The sequence below is a fragment of the Tenrec ecaudatus genome, chromosome 6, assembly GCF_050624435.1.
Source record: "Tenrec ecaudatus isolate mTenEca1 chromosome 6, mTenEca1.hap1, whole genome shotgun sequence".
Taxonomy (NCBI): domain Eukaryota; kingdom Metazoa; phylum Chordata; class Mammalia; order Afrosoricida; family Tenrecidae; genus Tenrec; species Tenrec ecaudatus.
The window spans coordinates 104,371,901-104,392,057 of NC_134535.1; the positions used below are offsets into that span (position 1 = coordinate 104,371,901).

Consider the following 20,157-nt stretch of genomic DNA (forward strand, 5'->3'; position numbering starts at 1 on the left):
GGGTGGGTGTCTGTACTTGGAAGACACTAGGATCGGGTGAGCTGCCCATTTTTCATGGCCTTTTTATGGCGAGCACACTCAGAATGGGGCCAACCAGGTGGCTACAGTTCGGATAGCAACCACAGTCTGGTATTCATGAACACCTGGCCTGAACTTTGTCTAGTGAGTGACTTGTACTAGTGCCACTGACTTTCTGGCTCTTTGCAGAGCATTGAGAACTGATAGCAGTAGTTCATGCCATCGCTGCCAACACCGAAGGGATTGATTTCAACTAGTATTTATTGTTCTAAATTGCTGTCTAGCTGCCTCTGATTCATGGCAATGTTATGTATATAGAATGAAATGCGGCCAGATCCTGCACCATCTTCAACATGTATAAACAACAGCAGCAGCAGCAACAACAACAACAACAACAGAATCCCACCTAAAAAGCCTAAACTTGTTGCTATCGAATTGATTCTGACTCCGGATGACCCATGAGTAGATCTGTTCCCTAGGGTTTGCTTGTCTGTGTTCTGCTCAGAATCAATTTGATGGAAATCAGTTGTTGGGTTATTTTTCAAGATGTACCAATACACCTAGTGTACTGTTTATGCAAACTATTTTTATTCTGAATACATATGTTGATGGAGATTAATTGTATCTTTTTACCAAGAAAACAAACAAATCCTGGAAATATTTTTAATACTTAGGGCAAGCACAATCCCAACTTTGGAAGGAATCAATATGAGAACTATTAGTAACAAACCAATGCAGGGTTTAAAACACTGTATGTATAAAATTAAGCATAATTTTAACATTTAAGCTGAAAATATCTACATTAGTAGAAATAATTATTGTTGAATTAAGGCCCATCTTAAATGTCACTGGCTTGTAGAAGGGAAAAAAAATGACATTTCGAATATGGCCAATAAAAGTAAACTAATTCCTCTTGTCACTATCGACAGGCAAAATGTAAGTACAGCCCCGAGTAAACTGGGCAAACTGTCTCTGGTTTGCATTTCAAGTTAGAACATTTTCTGGAAGAAAGTTTGCAAAGAAATTCCTTCCATCTTATCGGATTTAAATTGTTTGTGACCTTGTGCATGGGTGTTATCACAGGACCTGTTAGATATATGGTGTGAAATTGGCTATTAGTACCACCTAGTGTATCCTGTCAGGTTATCCTAAATTATCAGAGAAGTTAGTTGCCATAGAAACATGCATCTGTAGTCTTGATGTTGCCTTCTTATGTGGAAAACCTGAATATCAGTAAGTGGGGGAAAAAAACCCCTATATTACAAAAAGGCAGGATCTTAACTTTTCTGAATACTATCTCTAAAAGCTGGGATGAGTAAATGGAACAAAATAAAATATAAGCCATTTGAAAACTACAGACTAAGTAGTTACACTTTCAGGGGGTACTATCATGTGACATCACCCACTATGACTCCTAGCCACCCTCAACAAACCATCCAGTATGACTCCTAGCCACCCTCAATAAACCACCCAGTATGACCCCTAGCCACCCTCAATAAACCACACAGTATGACTCCTAGCCACCCTCAATAAACCACACAGTATGACCCCTAGCCACCCTCAATAAACCACACAGTATGACTCCTAGCCACCCTCAATAAACCACACAGTATGACTCCTAACCACCCTCAACGAACCATCCAGTATGACTCCTAGCCACCCTCAACAAACCACCCAGTATGACTCCTAGCCACCCTCAACAAACCACCCTGTATGACTCCTAGCCACCCTCAACAAACCACCCAGTATGACTCCTAGCCACCCTCAACAAACCACCCAGTATGACTCCTAGCCACCCTCAACAAACCACAGTATGACTCCTAGCCACCCTCAACAAACCACCCAGTATGACCCCTAGCCACCCTCAACAAACCACCCAGTATGACTCCTAGCCACCCTCAACAAACCATCCAGTATAACCCCTAGCCACCCTCAACAAACCACCCAGAATGACTCCTAGCCACCCTCAACAAACCACCCAGTATGACTCCTAGCCACCCTCAACAAACCACACAGTATGACTCCTAGCCACCCTCAACAAACCACCCAGTATGACTCCTAGCCACCCTCAATAAACCACACAGTATGACTCCTAGCCACCCTCAATAAACCACACAGTATGACTCCTAGCCACCCTCAACAAACCACCCAGTATGACTCCTAGCCACCCTCAACAAACCACACAGTATGACTCCTAGCCACCCTCAACAAACCACCCAGTATGACTCCTAGCCACCCTCAATAAACCACCCAGTATGACCCCTAGCCACCCTCAATAAACCACCCAGTATGACTCCTAGCCACCCTCAATAAACCACACAGTATGACTCCTAGCCACCCTCAACAAACCACACAGTATGACCCCTAGCCACCCTCAACAAACCACCCAGCATGACCCCTAGCCACCCTCAACAAACCACCCAGTATGACCCCTAGCCACCCTCAATAAACCACCCAGTATGACCCCTAGCCACCCTCAATAAACCACCCAGTATGACCCCTAGCCACCCTCAATAAACCACACAGTATGACTCCTAGCCACCCTCAATAAACCACCCAGTATGACCCCTAGCCACCCTCAACAAACCACCCAGTATGACCCCTAGCCACCCTCAATAAACCACCCAGTATGACTCCTAGCCACCCTCAATAAACCACCCAGTATGACTCCTAGCCACCCTCAATAAACCACACAGTATGACTCCTAGCCACCCTCAATAAACCACACAGTATGACCCCTAGCCACCCTCAATAAACCACCCAGTATGACCCCTAGCCACCCTCAATAAACCACCCAGTATGACTCCTAGCCACCCTCAACAAACCACCCAGTATGACTCCTAGCCACCCTCAATAAACCACCCAGCATGACCCCTAGCCACCCTCAATAAACCACCCAGTATGACTCCTAGCCACCCTCAACAAACCATCCGGTATGACTCCTAGCCACCCTCAATAAACCACCCAGCATGACCCCTAGCCACCCTCAACAAACCACCCAGTATGACCCCTAGCCACCCTCAACAAACCACCCAGTATGACCCCTAGCCACCCTCAACGAACCACCCAGCATGACCCCTAGCCACCCTCAACAAACCACCCAGTATGACCCCTAGCCACCCTCAACAAACCACCCAGTATGACTCCTAGCCACCCTCAACAAACCATCCGGTATGACTCCTAGCCACCCTCAACAAACCACCCAGTATGACCCCTAGCCACCCTCAACGAACCACCCAGCATGACCCCTAGCCACCCTCAACAAACCACCCAGTATGACCCCTAGCCACCCTCAACAAACCACCCAGTATGACTCCTAGCCACCCTCAACAAACCATCCGGTATGACTCCTAGCCACCCTCAATAAACCACCCAGCATGACCCCTAGCCACCCTCAACAAACCACCCAGTATGACCCCTAGCCACCCTCAACAAACCACCCAGTATGACCCCTAGCCACCCTCAAGAACCACCCAGCATGACCCCTAGCCACCCCATGTGACCTCCAGGCCTGTGCCACTCTCACAATCACGGCTCTTTTTGAATCCACTGTTGCATCCACGGCACCAATCAATATCCTTTGGGCCCTTCCTGTTTTTATCTGACCCATCCTCGAACAGAACCTGGTTCATCAAAAGCTCACGACACAGACTCTTACCCTCCCAGATTCTAAGGAACATTGCCCTTGTACTCTTCCCAATACAACCCATGTTCTATGCCAGCACCATAATTCACATGCATACATTCTTCTTTGGTCTTCCTTATTGCCCGGCTTTCCCATGTATACAAGGCCACTGAAAGTAGCATGGCTAGGTCAGGCACATCTTAGTTCTCAAAATGGCATCTTCGATTCTTGACTCTTCAAACAGGTCTTTTACTGCAGATCTCCCTAACGTGGCTTCTGGGGGTGGTCATTCTCAATCAAATGCTCAACAGTTCTGTATTGTCTACATTTATCATGTTGCTTATTGGTCAAGTTGTGAGGGTTTTTGTTTATTTACGTTCTGGTGTAATCCATATGGAAAGCTGTAGTCTTTGATCTACATAGGTAAATGTTTCAAGTCCTCTACACTTTCTCCAAGGAAGGTTGTTTCTTCTGCATATTTCAAGTTGTTAATGAACCTTCCTTTCAGTCCTGCTGCTATTGTCTTCTCCATATAGTCCAGTTTCTCGGAGCATTTATTCAACATATAGATGGAATGGTAGAAGGGTTCAACCTTGACTCTCAACCTTGACTCACACCTTTCCTGATTATAAACCACACAGTATTCTCATGTTGTGTTTGAAAGACTGCCTCTTGGTCTATGTGCAGATTTTGCATGAGCAGTTAAGTGTTTGGGAATTCCCATTCTTCACCGTGTTATCATACTTTGTGATAATCTACACAGTCAAATGCCTTTGCATGGAAAATAAAACACAGGTGAACATCTTCCTGCTCTTCTCCGATCTCAGCCAATATGCATCTGGCACCAACAATAAGATCTCTTATCCATATCCTCTTCTGAATTTATCTTGAATTCTGGAAGTTCCCTGTCTGTGTACTGCTACAAATGTTTTTGAATTATCTTCAACAAAATTTTACTTGAGAGTTTTATATATATATATATATGTATATATATATGTATATATATATATATGTTTTTAATTGGCATATAATTCACACATCATAGAGTTCAATAGTTCAATCATATTAAGAGTTATGCAGTCATCACCACAATAAATTTTCTTCTTTCTTGTAAGTATTGTTATTGGATCCCCATTTCCCCCCAACCTCCCTTGCCATGTCCTTAGGTAATTATCCAGTTCTGCCTCTACAGAGACAAAGTCCTTTCCTGGATTTGGTATCCAGAAAAACATACAAAACAAAAACAAGAAGCAAAAAACAAAACACTCAACATCAATGACAAATAAACAGAAAAACCCTCAATAAAAATAAGGCAGAAAGCATAAAAAATCTGAACAAATTTAAAATGGGTCAAAAGGAAAATCAAGTGATGAGGTGTTCTATTTTAATTTAGCTGCATCTGCCATGGTTGATTTCACAACGCTCTCTGTCCGACAGCAAGGCTGTTCACATCCCTGACTGTGGCCAGAGGGGAGTCACTGGAGGCTTAAGTATTGTGGGAACCCTGAAAATGCAGTTTGGGCTTTCACTGTCCACCATAGTCTTGTACAATGCTTGAATGTTCTATTAATGAGACTGTAGAATTTTCACATTGGACAATTCAGAAGCTGACTATCACAAGTCAGAATAAGTCTTTGTAATGGGCACGAATATGGATTTTTTCTGGTTTATTGGCCAGATTTGTATGTTTGTTGAAATATCCAAATTGATAATCTCTCAATTTCCGAAGCTTTGTTTGTCACCATAGCCTTCAGTGCAGCTTGGGTCTCATCCTTCAGTACGATCTATTGTTGATCAGATGCTACTTCTTGAAATGGTTGGACTTTGACCAGTTCTCTTTAGGCATAGTAATGGTGTATATTCCTTCTGTCTTCTTTGGATGTTTCTTGCATGGTTACATATTTTGCCTCTAGCATCGCTCAATATTGCAACTTGAAGTTTGAATTTTTTTTCAGTTCTTTCAGTTTGAGAATTTCTGAACATGTTCTCTTTGGTTTTCTTACTTCAGGTTTTTGCACATTTCATTATAATACATTATTTAGTCTCCTTGAATCATTTCTTATGCTCGTTTACTTCATCATGTCTTCCACTTGCATTAGCTACTCTGTGTTCAAGATCGAGTTTCATAGTCTCTTCTCACATCCATTATGGTCTGTTCTCTCTTTCCTGTCTTCTAAAATTATCTTTGGATTTCTTCTTGCATGATGTCCATGATGTCATCTTTGGTCATTAGTGTCCAGTGTATTACCTCTGTTCTTGAGATGGTTTCTAAATTCAGGTGCTGTATGTTTAAGTTTATATTTTGACTCTCACAGACTCATTTTAAAGTTCTTCAGCTTCACCTTGAATTTGCATATCAGCAATTGATGGTCTGTTCCTCAGTAGGCCCTGGATTTGATCTAACTTGTGATAACCAGCTTCTGCATTGTCTCATCCACAGCTGCAGTTGATTTTGTTCCCCGTGTATCCTATCTGGTGCGTATGTAGTCAACGTTTGTATAGATGTTTGCAATGAGTAAGTTATTGGTCTTGCAAAATTCTACCAGGAGTTCTTTGGTGTAGCCAGTCTCATCAAAGTCATGCGTTCCATGCCCCAGTGTAAGAACCATGTGAGGAGGGTGGAGGACTGGGCAGAGTCTCAATCTCTGGTTCGTGGGGTCCATAAGAGTCACGCCTGACTCCACAGCACCCACAAGCAACAACAATCCTTCTTCTGTTTCTAAATTTTGTGTTCTAACCGCCTCTATCAATGCATCTTGAATGGTGCTTTACCAACTTAGACTGCAGAAGTTGGCCACATATATTCAATTTCTTCATCGTGATTGGTGTGCAATTTGCTTGACAGTTGTGTTAAGCGCTCTTCTTTGTAGGTGTATGGACATTGCCCTATCAGCGACGGCATTGCTCTTCAGCATAGATCTTCATGCCAGCGATGGGACGCCGTTATCGTTCAATGAGCCTACCATAGTAGACCCTATGTTTTTCCTATTCAAAATGTCCAATATTGGTCCATTTCAGCTCGTTAATACCAAGCATAGTGATTTTTGGTATTTCATTTTATTTTTTTTAAGATTTGTGGCTTCATATTCTGTCTATACGCCATTCTGATTATTCATGGATGTTTGCAGCTGTTTCTTCTCCTTTTGAATTGTGCCACATCATCGTATTAAGGCCCTGCAAACCTGAGTCCGCATCTCGTTCTCAGTCATATTTTGTGTGCTTTCCAACCTGCGGGGCTCACCTGCTGGCACTCTAGCCGCGTATTCTCCACTGCTAGTCATACAGTGCTCAAGGGCTGCTTTTTCCCGACCCTGAGGTCCGTCTGCCTTTCCTGTCTTAGTCCAGAGGCTCCTCTGCAGTCTGTCCACCATGGGTGTTGGAAACACCAGTGTCATAGTAACAGGTTTGCCATGACAACATGACAAACTGACAGCAGAGCAATGCAATCTCCACACCAGAGTGCATAAAATCTGATGGATGGCAGGGTCTGCTACTGGAGGATGATATTCTGAGCCAACTCTGCTGCATCACAAAGCAAGATAAAATACAGGGGAAACTACAAAAATGAGGGAAATGACATCAAAACTGCCCCAGTTAAAAAATGAGGCACAAGGCACCCTTCGATAGCTCAGCTGGTAGAGCGGAGGACTGTAGGTTACACAAGAAAAAATGAGGCACAAAGAGGTTACGTGAAAACACAACTTGGAATGTGGAGTTAGATCAAAGATTATTATTTTTTTTTAAATCACCTTTTTAAAAACATTTTATTAGGGGCTCATACAACTCTTATCACAATCTATGCATATACATACATCAATTGTATAAAGCATATCTGTACATTCTTTGCCCTAATAATTTTCTTTCTTAGATCAAAGATTATTAAACACATTTTCCTATTAGTATTCTGGTGCTGCTTCTAAATGAAGGCGTTGGAAGGAGCAAAATGCTCTAAGGAGGTCCTGGGTCTGTGCTGATGGTAGTTGACCAGAGGTGAGAAGAGAAGGGGCATTCTGGACAAGAAGCCAGATGGTTGCGTTTGAGGGAGAAATTTCTAGGGTCATCAGAGTGCAGGTCCCAGTTGGGGAATAAAGCTATCTGTGATAGAGTTCTGAAAACGTTAGAACGTCCCTTCCAGTCTTATGTCCGCTTCTTGGCTGACTTTTGTGTTTGCTGTTGAGATGTAGGGGTTCTTTAGGTGTCCTAGATAATGAGCCCTTAGCAGCTATATGAATGTGGTTCCTAAATGTTTTCTCCCGCCTGGAGTTTGTATTTTTGCTTTCTTTATAAATTTTGGATGTATCTTTAAAAAGTTGAATGAAGTCTAACTTATCTATTGTTGCTCCTCATGCTTTTGGTGTCATCGCTAAGTGCACACTGTCAATAAATGAAATCTTTTATTTTACCTCTGCTTCCTTTGGAAAGGTTTATGGTTTTAATCATTGATCCACTTTGAATTAATTTTTTGTATATATTTTTAGCTATGCATCCAACATCTTTCTTTTGCATGTAGATATGGGATCTTAATTTGATTTACGCTTTGCTGATTCAGGGTTTTTGCAAAATTTTTGCAGTTGGCTTTTTCTTATGATTCCTCATATATTTTGTATACTAAATATTTGTAGTAAATGTTTTCTCCTAGTTTATAGCTTATATGTTAGGGAGGCTGCTAGCATTGATGGATTCTTTCTGTTCATTTATAGATTTCTTTCTATTCATTGGGTAAGCAGACTCTCCTCGTGTACAACTATGTCACTTCTTTTGAGAAGATGTGCCTTTTGCCACTGTATGACCTTGCCAACAGAATAGGAATATAGACTAAACTTCAGAACTTGATTATAAATCAAGAACCATTGTTTCATGTCCCAGTGCACACACACAGTGGTCACCCTAGTCTTCTCTTTACATTGTGAGATAAAGTTTATTGTGCCAACCTGGCTGATAAACACATGTGGGGTTAATTGAAGGGCGGAGGGATAAATGGCTCAGTGAGGAGCCTCGCCTTTCTAGTTCTTGGGTCTCTTGCTTTGTGATGGTTGCACCAGGGTGCAGTTGCCTTAGCCAGTTCCCTACTTCAGCTGACAAGGCTCACTTCCTGCAAGGCACCCTTGAGGAGAAGCCTCATGAGCTTACCTTGATGCAGCCCTGGGTGCTGGAGCAGCCGTGTGGAAACCCCTGTCAGCGCTGAGATGCTTACATGTTCACTGATTCAGCTTTCCTCCTGCAGTCGGCATCATTGCATGTGTTTTGTGAGACGGAGAAGGAATTTGTGGATTGGTGTCGAACATATGGGATAATGTTGGACTTGTGGGCTTGGGATGTTTTCTTGATGTACACTTACCATTTATATAAAACTCTCTCTTCTACATGAGTTTCTGTGGATTTGTTTCTCTAAAGTACCCAGACTAACACATATTGTCTGTTGACTATTTGTCCACCAAAATAATTTGGAGATGATTTTATCACTCTTTTCTTCTCTGGCTGGTTTTATTGTTTTGTTTCATATTTTGCTTTCCAGTTTGACTTAAGTACTTCTTCCCTATCCTCTACTCACAACAGGAGCCAATCAGACAGCCTTCTAAGTGTGTTGCTGTTTTACTTATCACATGTGCGTCTTTAGCCTACTTGGTGTTGCTTTTTTACGTTGAAGGAAGGTATTGCCATTTTCCCATATGGATAGCCAATTGTTTTAGCATAATTGAACAGTGCATTATTTTCCTGTTTTAATGTATTGGGGTGTGGATTTCTGTAATTTATGTATCTGCTTATAATATGTTACACTTCCTAGTTCTGCACCATTCTGTTCAGATGCTTTCTTTTATTATTTCTTTTCTATCTATGTGTTTGAATCTCTGAGTAGACATATGCTAATCTTTCTCCCTATCATATTTTCTATTTATTTGTCTCTTTGAGCTTCATTCTGGATAATTTATTTTTTATATTTCAGTAATTCTCTCCCTTTTTGTCTGATCTACAAAATTAAAGCAGGCATGCATTATTAGTGAAATTTATGAAGTGCTTTTGTACACCATACTAATTTGTAATCTTAAATTCAGCTAAGGGTGGCATCATAACTTGGTGATGTTTTTACACTGAAACAGTCATCAATAGAAATCAATTAAAGTTTCAATAAAAGTATTAGCATATCTACTGTACATCTATTATCATACTATACGTATGGAGTATAAAGGATAAGCTTAACATAGTTTAATGGAAGGTAGAAGCATGATCTTTGGTCTTCCATATGTAGGTCAAAGCCCTGCCTCTGCTATTACTTGCATATTACTTGCTATTTCCAAACTGGGAGAAAAATGCCTTGTAAAGTTGTTTGGAAATTCATCATAATGATACTTGGGATATAATAAACTTGTTATTTTATAGGAAAAATAAGCTGATGTCTATGAGGCACTTGTAGAATATCTTGTAAACTAGTTAATGCCCTAAATAAAAAATGCTAGCTAGCATCAAGTCAATTCTAACTCATTGCAACCCTATAGGGACAGGTAGGACTGCCCCTGTGGGTTTCTGAGACTAATTCCTTACAGGAGTAGAAAGCCTAATCTTTCTCCCGTGGTTTTGAACTACTGACCTTGAGGTTGGCAGCTGAATACATAATCACTGTGCAGCAGAAGACCTCTTTTTTTTCTATCTTACTTTTATTGGGGGGCTCTTGAATCTCTTATCCCAATCCATACATTCATCCAGTGTGTCAAGCACATTTGCACATATGCTGCCATCATCATTTTCAAAGCATTCTCTTCCCACTTGAGCCCCTGATATCAGCTGCCCATTTCTTCCCCCTCTCTCCCTTGCCCCCCTCCCTCATGAGCCCTTGATAAGTTATAGATTATTATTTTCATATCTTACATCATCCTTCATCACCCCTCACCCACTTTTCCATTGTTTGTTCCCCTAGGAGGGAGTTATAGGTTGATCCTTGTGATCAATTCCACCTTTCTCCCCCATCCTCTCCTAATCCTCCTGGTATCGCTACTCTCCTTGTTGGCCCTGAGTGGTTTATCTATCCTGGATTCCCTGTGTTGCAGGCTCTTATCTGTAGCAGTGTGCATGTTCTGGTCTAATCCGGTTTGTAAGGTAGAATTGAGGTCATGATAATGGGGGGAAGGAAGCACCAAACAACTAGAGGAAAGTTGTGTGTTTCATCAGTGCCGTACTGCACCATGATTGGCTCATCTCTTCCCTGTGACTTCTCTGTGAGGGGATGTCCAATTATCTACAGATGGGCATTGGGTCTCCATGCCCCCCTATACCCCCATTCACATTGGGTATGATTTTGTTCTGGGTCTTAGATGCCTGATACCTGATCCCATTGACACCTCATGATCACACAGGCTGGTGTGATTTTTCCATGTGGATTTTGTTGTTTCTGAGCTAGATGGCTACTTGTTTATTATCAAGCCTGTAAGACCCCAGACATTATAGCTTTTGATAGCTGGGCACCATCAGCTTTCTTCACCACATTTGCTTACGCACCCATTTTGAGAAGACCTCTTTAAAGTGTTAAAAAGCAAGGATGTTACTTTGAGGACTCAATTGTGCTTGACCCAAAGCCCCACTATTTTTAATCTCCACCTATACTTGTGAAAGTTGGACACTGAGTGAGGAAAATCAAATAAGAATCATTGCAATAATTGGACATTGAATGAGGAAAATCAAAGAAGAATCATTGCAATTGAATTATGGTGCTGACAAAGAGTATTGAAAGTACCATGGACTGCTAAAAGAACCAACAAATCTGTCTTGGAAGAAGTGCAGCCATAAGGCTCTTTAGAAGCAAGCATGGCGAGTCTGTTTCATGCGTACTTTGGACATGTTTTCAGGAAGAGACCAGTCTCTGAAGGGCAGCATGCTTGGTAAAGCAGAGGGCCAGTTAAAATGAGGAAGGCCTTCCTTAAGTTGGATTGACACAATGACTGCAGCAATGGGCTCAAAGATAACAGTTGTGAGGGTGACCAGGACCGGGCCATGTTTCACTCTTGTTGTAGATAGGGTCTGCATATGTCAGCATCAAGTGGATGGCACCTAACAACAACAACAACAACAACAACAAGGCCATGACTTGGGAGAGTTAGGGGAAGTGGGGAGTTAACAACGATGAGCACAAAAAGAAACTGTCCTGAAAGCGATTGTGGTGATGACTGCACAACTCTTCTTAATAAAACCGAACAACTAAATTGTAGGATATGCGAAGTATATTCCAATAAAACTTTTTAAAAAAAGATTTATAGTCTCAGAAACCCACAGGGGTAATTTTACCGTGGTCTGTAGGGTCACTATGAGTTGGAATCAATTTGATGGCAGTGTGGCAGTTCGATTTTTTGTCATCTTGAACTTGTGTAGGGGTGGAGTCCAGTCTGTCAATCAGGTTACAGCTTGATGATGCCTCCTGGGAGGTTTGGTCTTTTTTTAAGTGAGATACCGGGGATCCCTCCCTGTCTCCTTCTGCCTTTTTGACTTTCTGCTTGCTGGCATTCTGTGCCTGGCCACCAGGGCAGCCCCAAGTAGGCCACTCGAGCCTGAAAGTTGTCATTGCCCTGCCATGTTTCTGCTGACCTTGGATTCATGTGACTCTGTAGCCGCTGGCTTGTGATCTTCCTGCACCTTGCTTCACTTTTAGGTTTCACTGGGCTGGGGTGCCTTCTAGATATGATTACATCTCGGTATAAGTTCTTCTTGCACATATATGGGTGTCTCTGCTTTTATTTCTCTATATAACCCAGCCTAACACAATCGGTACCAGGAGTGGGGTGGTTCTAGAGCAGCAGTTCTCAACCTGTGGGTCGTGACCCCTTTGTGGGTTGAACAACCTTGTCACAGGGGTCGCCGGGTTCATTACAGTAGCAAAATGACAGTTATGAAGTAGCAATGAAAATAATGTTATGGTTGGGGGTCACCACAACATGAGGAACTGAATGAAAGGGTCCCGGCACGAGGAAGGTTGAGAAGCACTGTTCTAGAGGAACAGATCATGAAGTTGGACAGTGGCGGCTTTTCTGACCTGTGTCTTACGGCAGTTGGGTGGGGTTGGATTTTCCTTCTCCTTTGGATACCAGATATGGCCGTATGGTTTCCTCGGTTGCTTTCTGGAAAGGGCATGGGAAATAAAAGTTTTGATTCTTAGACACTATCTTTGGTTATTCCTACCTGAAGTGGAACAGAGGAATGTAACGGATAGTGAGTTGAAGCTCAAGGAAGTAAGGCGCCTTTTGAATTTTCCTGAGACTAAGCCCTTGTTGCTTAGATAAAAAGGTGAAGAGAAGGCCAGGCAGTGGTTTGATCCTGCCTGAGATAAAAGGTCGTATGCATATTAATGGAAAAGTTTAGTTATGAGAAGTTTGAATTTGATGCTTTGAAAAGAATTGCATTTAGGACCTGGCTATTCTTGGATTATAATTAATTCTCCTCCTTATTGTTATTGAATAGGATTAAGGTGTAGATTATCACAAAATTATAATTGTTAGGCATAGAATATTTTTATTTTGTTTCCATATAGAGAATAAGATTTAAATGGGCTGGTGTATTTTCAGTTGTCCTCATTTTAGTTTTATCCCGTTATGTGTAAACATGATTTTATCATTGTCTTTGTTTAAGGATCTTGTATGGCTAAAGAGTTGTGTACAGGTGTCAAGTTGACAAGGAGTGGTCACAAGCTCACACCCTAATACCAGCAGTGAATTTGATTTTGGTTTCTTGTTCAGTGACATAAAATTGTTAGCTCATAATTGGCTGTGATGGTAACACCACAGCTGATTACAACAGTGCAGTTCAGACCACCTCACTCCCTTTCCCCTGGACAAGACCATTCAACATCCACCGGTGCCTCATTGAGGTGAGGTACCATATCGTCGCTGTTGGTAGACTAGACTGTGAAGCTAGGCTACTTAATTTGAATGATGAACATCTACTAGTTGTGTTTAATTGTACTCTGCCGCAGTTTTCTCCTGTGTAAAACGACAGTGGGGGCCTGTGAGAGCATACCAAGCTCCTTAGATGCCATCTGTATTAGAGAGAATGGAAGAAGAATAAAGTTTTCATCCCAACAAAAGGAAATGTGTCTACTATAATTCCAGAAGGAATGACTGGTATTAAAGAGGAAAAATAGTTGGGAGGGAAATTTTATTTATTCGTTGAATCATTTAACAAATTTTTATGTAGTATTGACTGGAACTCATTCTAGTAAAGGCCAAGAATACGTGATAAACAAGATGATTCAGCTCCTGGCTTTATGGAACTTGTAATGTATTGGAAGATTGAGCACATTAAGCAAGCACATGTGTTAGTAAGTGATGGGAAAGATGGAGTGGTCCATCTAAAATTCATTTTTGATATTAGTAATATATGAAAAATGCCAAGTGATGTTTTTGGGTGTGTTCATGAAGGGGCTGTTGGGGAAATTGTAGATATTATTGTAAAAATTGTTTCAATAGCTGTTTAATATATGCATTGGTGGTCATACATATTTTTTTATATCAGATTTGTGCTTCATCCCACTGCTTTTATACTTTCCCTCAATTGTCTCCAAACTCAGTTCTAATTCTCTTTAAGAAATGGGTACACGGAACATGACAAATTCTTAGAGTTAGAGTGCTCATTATTACACTTTGATCTATCAGATAATTGACTCAGGGTTGCTATGAGCTGGAATTGACAAGATGGTAATAGGTTTGCTTTTATGGGGATCAGATAACTGAGAATAGGCATCGTGTTTATATGAATTTGCTACCATCTGATTTGTAGCTTTAATTTTCCCCATTTGCCTCGATGGGGGAGCCCTGCAGGTAGGTAGTTTGTGACACTCACCGGAGTCTGGACGTGCTTATGAGGAAACGGGCAGTTAAAAGGAAGGAGTATAATGCCAGAATTTCTTTCTGCATATTTTTTAACAAATCATTTTATTTGGGGCTCTTACAGCTCTTATAACAATCCATACATCAATTGTATCAAGCACATTTTGTGCATATGTTGCCATTATCATTTTCAAAACATTTTCTTTCTGCTTGAGCCCTTGGCATCAGCGCCTCTTTTTCCTACTCCCTCTCCTAACTTACTGCATAATTTTCATGTGCTCTAAATAAGATGATTTTTTTGGTTTATCATTGTATGTTTTGAATTTTTTTAAAAAAAACCTTTTCTTTGTAGTTCGGGTGAAAGTTTATAGCTTGTTTTGGATTCCTAACATGCCTGCGCTAATTGGAAAAGCTGACCTTTCTCCCACAGCATTTCAATTTCAATATTATGTTGTGGCCTCCTCAGGGCTATTTGAGCCTCTTGGATCCACTGTTACATGCTGAACTTGGACACTGGGAAGCTTGCATTTGCTTATTCTTGACCGAATATAACTTCCTGTTTCTAAGAAAACAGTTTCTAAGGACCTTAAAAAAGAATTTTTTAAAATGCCTGGCAGCATCTGCACAACCACATTTTAGTAAACCAGTGTGAATGAATCAGACATAAAAGAAAATATACCCACATTAAAAACAAAACAAAGAAAAGCAAAGGAAAAAGAAAGAACCCTAGTACGTGACCCTATTAGCATTCTGCGTCCAGAAAGCTGGATTGCATAGAAAATTTAGTGATGTTTCTGGTAACTCAATAAGCCAGGAACAAAAGTTTCATTTCATTCCAAGGTGCCATCTTATCGCAGAGTGGGATTTGCTCTGTGCGGGAGTCGGTGCCCACCAGTGAGCCTGGTAATACAATTTAACAAGTGCAGAAAGCTGCCGCCTGGACGCTTCTCTTCAGATGAATTCACGTGCTTGGAACTAGTTTTTATGCATTCCCACCATATTTGAAAACACAGTCTTTCCTCTCAGTGGAAACAATGAACAGCACTGCACCTCTGATGGAGCTTTCGCTTCAAAGTGATTTCAGGTCAGAGGTTTTGCTTTTCTTTTGAGAGTGTCCTAGAAATCAACTTCTGGTAAATATTTAAATTGGGATTAAACATGTTTTTGTAACTACAAAGGCAGTTTATTCACTGAGCTAATATTTGTTGAGCACCAGCTATGTGACAGGCACTTTTTCAGAACAAATAATAATATAGTGAGGAATAAGACAGACAAGTTTTGTACTTTCATTGATTTATCAAATACCTATGTAGCCATTAGGCCATTTAATTTAAAATATTAGATCATTTAATTCTGCTATCAATGCTATGAATTACATACGGTTATCCTTATTTTAGCAATTCCTGGGTAGTGTCAACAGTGAAGCAAGCACCCAACCACCTAGCTGAAAGGTTGGCAGTTCAAACCTACCCAGAGGCACTTGGAAGACAAGCTGGTGATCTACTTCTTCCAGGTTACACCTTGTCAGACTCCTCTATCCAGGGTCAGATGCAGGCATAGGAAGACTCTAAGCACTGGCAATCTGAGGTGTCTCCTTCTCTGTTTACTCACACATTTGAAAGGGCTATTTGAGTTACCCACGATGTGACTTCTTGTTAAATGTGACTCTGCTATTAATAGGAGCAGTGCTCATGTGTTGGCCTGTTAACCATAAGGTCAGCAGTTTGAATCCACCAGCCCCTCTGAAGGAGAAAGATGAGGCTTTCTACTCCCACAAACAGTCCCAGAAACCAACAGACACAGCCCTACCTTGTCCTATAGGGTTGCTATGAGTCAGCATCAACTCAATGTTAATGCATTTTTGGTACACGGTTAATGATTGAACATGAAAGTGATGTATGCCATTTTAACAGAATGAGACAGGATGAATTATAAAATTCTTACTGTATGCCACATTTCCTACAAGAATATTTCACATATTCTCTAACAAAAGAAAAATGGGTTAGTGGCCTTAGCTGTTTCAACAATCAATGTAAAATCTGTTGTAGCTCCCATAATGAGAAATTTACTTTGATCAATTTTGCTTTAATTGGCTCATGCTTTAATTTTGATCTTTGGCGATAAATGCTATAGTTATATATGAACAAGAAATAGATGTCATAAAAGAAAATTTAGTGATTATAAAAATATGAAAGCAAATAGCTATATTTTATTTTCGGATAAATCTTTAGAATGCTATACTTTTGATCGCCAAGGACAAACGGGTACATAAGCAAATGTGCCAAAGAAAGCTGATGGTGCCCAGCTGTCAAAAGAGATAGTGTCTGGGGTCTTAAAGGCTTGAAGGTAAACAAGCGGTCATCTAGCTCAGAAGCATCAAAGCCCACATGGAAGAAGCACACCAGCCTGTGCGATCACGAGGTGTCGAAGGGATCAGGTATAAGGCAAGATACATATTTTAAAGCAATACTTTGCTGATCTATTTGACAAATATCAGGAGTGTACTCTAAAGATGAGCTGCAATATTAAGCTCTACTCATTTTCTGAAGCTAGTTTATTGAATTTTATAACTTACTAAACTTTTTATTCATTGTGCATTGTTGTAGCATGCGCAGTGGGTTGCCCTGTGCTAAGGTACTATGACTTGCAAAAACATGGATTAAACTGAGTAACAGGTTTCAGTAAACCACCTACATTTCCATTTTGCTGAACCCCACTTAAATTTTGCTTGAAGAAATCACCCATGTTCAGTGATTGCTACAATGACAGCAACCACACATTGCAAAATGGCGTTCCAGGATCAACCTTCTGTACTAGTTTGTGAGATTCTTCTTAATTCATGAATTAAGCCACAGGTGTATCTTCAGTTCAAATAATGACAGCATATAATCTCTATGAATTCAACTGTTTTCATGGTTATCCATCCTAGTTGAGTTGTGCTAATGATGAAATCTCTCTGGAACGAATTGAAAAATCATTTAGGATTGGATCATTTTCCAACAAAACACTTAATGGAGAATATAGTAGCCACTTCCTTCTGTAATTCTCACCTCATTTTTGCACCCTAGAAATGTACTCTGGCTACATTGTGTCTATTGAACTTTATTTATCATCAGGAAATTTTCAGCAAGAAATTTCAAATGGTTCACTGTTAACCAAGACCTGTGTCTTGTGCAACAGAAATAAGAAGTGAAACACACTTGATGCATAAATTAAAACTTTTACATTAGATTAATATTAATAATTCTAGTGTTTCTGACACTTTTCTAGTAGTATTATACTGCATCATTAATCATGTTACTATTGTATTGCATGCATGCCAGATTGTGTCTTTGTGCATACTCAAATAGTTTGAAATTAAAACTATAAATATTCTTGTTTTCAGACCTTAGAATATGCTTTCTTTTTAAGTGCTACATGGTTAAAAAGTAACTCCCTTCATGGAGGAGGCAAAGCTGTGGTGTGATGGGTTAGCAGTGAGGGCCAGCGGGGGCTTGAGCAGGGCCCTGTCCCCCAGATCATTCTAAAGACCTGGGTGGGTTTGTACAGGGCATTTCTCTCCCTACCCTAGCCCTCTCCGACATGGATGGTTGGGCATTCAGTCCCTTCATCAAGCCCTTTGGGATTCAGAAGAAGTGGAGCTGGTCTCCTACCTAGAAGTAAAAAATGACCAATCAGTGGGCCCTGTGGAGGCTGTGTCAGACAGGATCTTTTGGTGACTGTTCTAGTCGACATCAAGTTGATCTTGGACCCTTGTAGAGCAATCAGCGAGGCCAGGGAAGAGCCAGAGCCAGTGCAGGACTCTGATGAGCTGATCCCCTGGGGTACCTGGAGCCACCATGCAGCAGAGGGAGAGGCCCCAGGAGGTCCTGGGTGTGGAGGTGTGCTCAAGCAGCTAAGTGTAGTTGACAGTGACTGGTACCACAGTCGTGGAGGATGCAGCCCGAGGGCAGTCCCATTGTATCCTCGTCATTGTCTTCAACCAAGCCATGGGCCAGGTGATAGCAAAGTGTGAAACTGGCACTGATCTAATCATGAGGATGAAGCCACGGTGCTGGTCCTCTACATGGTGGCCTCAGGCGGTCGCTCATCGGAACCAGCAAGGATGAGGGCTCCTTTCACCTCTGAGCAGCCACCTGCACTACCCTTGGTTAGAGGGATACCTGAGTATTCATGGGATGCTAACAGGAGGTTCTGCGTCCCCTGCCTTCTCATCTGGGTGGGCGGGGGCAACAGTCCGACTGAACACAGACCTACTCGTAAGCTCAGCTGATGAGACAGAGTGCTCCTGGCAGACCATCTCTGCTGGTGCTTCTGCAGCAAAGTTAAGGGCTCTCTTAGTTTGGCAAGGCCTGCCTCATTGGCATTTTCAACCTCTTTCCTGCAGCCACGTCTGCTGGAAGAATATCTGGACATTGTCGTGAATTGTTTTCCCTCTCAGTTTTTGAGCCAGCTCGTCCATGTGCTGGAGACGGGTGACAGCCTGCACTGCATCTCAGTTTGGAATGACCCAGTCTGTGACCACACCGCTGGAGACCCGGCACCCCTGTACGGTGTGGAGACCATGCCCGGACCAGGCTGGAAGTCCCTGTAGAAGGAGGAGCTTGAGCCCCACTGGCCCAAAGCAGAAAAGCTTTGGGACTGAGACCGGGGCATGTAGATGGGGATGGCCCAATAAAGCTGAGGTGGAGAGTGCATCATCCCTGGCATTTCCCCATCCTACCATTTTGGCTTTCTGGGTCTCAACATGACTGGCTATTTCTATGAGGCCTACATCAAGCAGTACAAGGTCAACATGGTTCCTGGTGTCCAGCTTTGGAATGTAGACATTCTGAAGAAGGAAGCCTGAGAAGTGGAAATTCCCTGCCTGCTCTGTGAGGCTGAGATCCTGGACCCCAGCAGGAACCTGTTGTGGCCTTTGTTGAATGGAAAAAGATGATACCTTCACCGCCTGGAGCCAGCTTGCTGAGTGCCCCATATGTGGGACGTGGCTATGCTTGACAACCACCAGGGCCTATGGAAGTTGTTTTGCAACAAGAAAACCTTCTCAGCCTCACCCAATGGGATGATGAAACCATCATCAGTCACCTCAATTTCCCTGGGCCCACCCCCAGAGGAGGACAGGAGGAGTGGGGCCCCGGGAGCTGCAGAGCAGATTTGAGACCTCCGCCAAGACCCTGCAGTCCCAAGACCCTGCAGTCCCAAGACCCTGCAGTCTCAGGCGAGCCCTTCACCTTGGCGTATAGGATTTTGTAGGCACCGACAGGGGCTGGGACTGGTTTGTTTTCTTTTTAACATGCGCCTTAATGACTCGCTCTATGGGGAGGGCTTCTTCGCTCCAGTGTTCCTGTTCTTGAGTTGGAGGTCTGTTGATTGCCTTCCTCGCCGGGGACAGGCAGGATGATATTGAGGAACTGTTGGGATCCCACGGCAGCTGATCCTGCTCTAGGAACACCCTTTCTGTCCCAGACCTGGCTCAAAATTTAACCCATGTGATGACTCCCTGGAAACCAGAGACCCTGGAAACTGGCCAAAACCTGGGGGGGCCTTGCATTTGTGTTTGGATTGGGTGTTGTCCAAAGGGAAGGGTAGGCCTTTACTCAGGAAACTGCTGCGTCCACCTGAAGGACAAGCCTTGATGGGTCCCACAGCCAAAACAGACTCCCTGGAAGACCCTCAGACACTGGACTGACTCTGCTCGGTCTCTTT

General features: G+C 42.2%; 1 protein-coding gene and 2 pseudogenes across 1 annotated transcript in view; all 3 read left to right on the top strand.

Moving 5' to 3' along the window:
* ITPR2 (inositol 1,4,5-trisphosphate receptor type 2) overlaps positions 1 to 20,157 on the top strand; it is a 590,339-nt gene that overhangs the window by 42,029 nt on the left and 528,153 nt on the right. The gene's annotated exons all lie outside the window — the stretch shown is intronic.
* LOC142450571 (protein O-linked-mannose beta-1,2-N-acetylglucosaminyltransferase 1 pseudogene) lies at positions 18,031 to 18,576 on the top strand (annotated as a pseudogene).
* On the top strand, positions 18,627 to 19,609 carry LOC142450572 (protein O-linked-mannose beta-1,2-N-acetylglucosaminyltransferase 1 pseudogene; annotated as a pseudogene).